This window comes from Polyodon spathula, chromosome 15 (assembly GCF_017654505.1).
Source record: "Polyodon spathula isolate WHYD16114869_AA chromosome 15, ASM1765450v1, whole genome shotgun sequence".
NCBI lineage: Eukaryota > Metazoa > Chordata > Actinopteri > Acipenseriformes > Polyodontidae > Polyodon > Polyodon spathula.
This window is the reverse complement of record NC_054548.1, coordinates 6,151,470-6,152,761: the sequence shown is the minus strand read 5'-3', so window position 1 is coordinate 6,152,761 and position 1,292 is coordinate 6,151,470.

The following is a 1,292-nucleotide window of genomic DNA, read 5'->3' as shown; positions in this document are numbered from 1 at the left end:
CTAGTAATGACAGTGGTAAAATTCAGTTTAAAAACTTTTGAATCTCAACAGACCTATTTTTGTCTTTGTTCCTGTGCCCATTCAAGATCAGGGACAGGGCCAATTTGGTCTGTTTTGAGTGTAACTCATTGCAGTGGCTGCTTCCATTTAGATGCTGGCTAGCAGACATACATTAAAAAAACTAGAACCTCCACCTGGGGACAGGGATCAACAAAAAACATGGAAACCGACTATTATTGCTAATTCAAACATATACATTAATAAAAGCATTCCCTTTTTTCTTACAACCTTTTAGTTCATTTCTTTATTTTAAATATAGAAAAATATTTCTAGCAACATTCATTTTCTTTGTCTTGCTTTTTTTGTATACATTATTTACAGATTGCACAAACACACCATGTGATGCCAGCATGACTGGATACAATGAGACAGAGTTGCATAGATTCCAGGAGACTGAGTTCTGCGCAGCAATCCCCTTTCCCAACAAACTGGAACTGAAAGAATGTGCAAATTAAAAAAAATATATATAATTACAGTTTATAGCTAGAACAACAATTAAAAACTGATAGGGCTGTCCTGCCTCCTAGTGAACCCCATTTGACTAACAGAATTCTCCACTGCTGTTGCCTCCAGATTCTTATGGAGTTTAGCCTACAGCCCAAGTACCACGGTGGTAAACCTGCTTAAAACACTGACTGCATTCACCCTGAGAACTTCAACAGCAGAGAAAACAACCAAAATCAATACCCTTATGATGCAGCGAGATCTATGGCACAACGAAATCTACAGTACGGAGACAGCGAGAACCACAGAAGACCGTGACTTACATGCTTTAGTGAGATTTCTGTCGCAAGCTAAAATCTGTCCGAGATAAAAATGTCATCAAAAAGTAGGGCTAAAGTGAGGCTACAACAAGCCAGAACACACTTTACCTCAGAATTTATGATTACATATTTAAATGTTATTCATGAACTGCTTATGACATTGTAATATCTGAAACATGAGAGGAAACAGTTCTTATGGCTTAACCGTTTGAAAGAAAAAAATCTTAGTGGATAAAATGAAAGCAACTAAATTTGAAACAAAGAACAAGATAAAACAAACCACTAAAAGCAGGACAATCTCTCATATGAGACACGACACACACTGTAGAATGTATTTGATGGGGTTCACTGTGGGTTTAGGACAGCCTGTCAGCCAATCAAATTATCCGGATTACTATATTTGTTTAAGCCAGGCAGACAATGAGGCCCTGAGTGAAGCTCAATGAGAGAAAAATACAATTAAAAAAA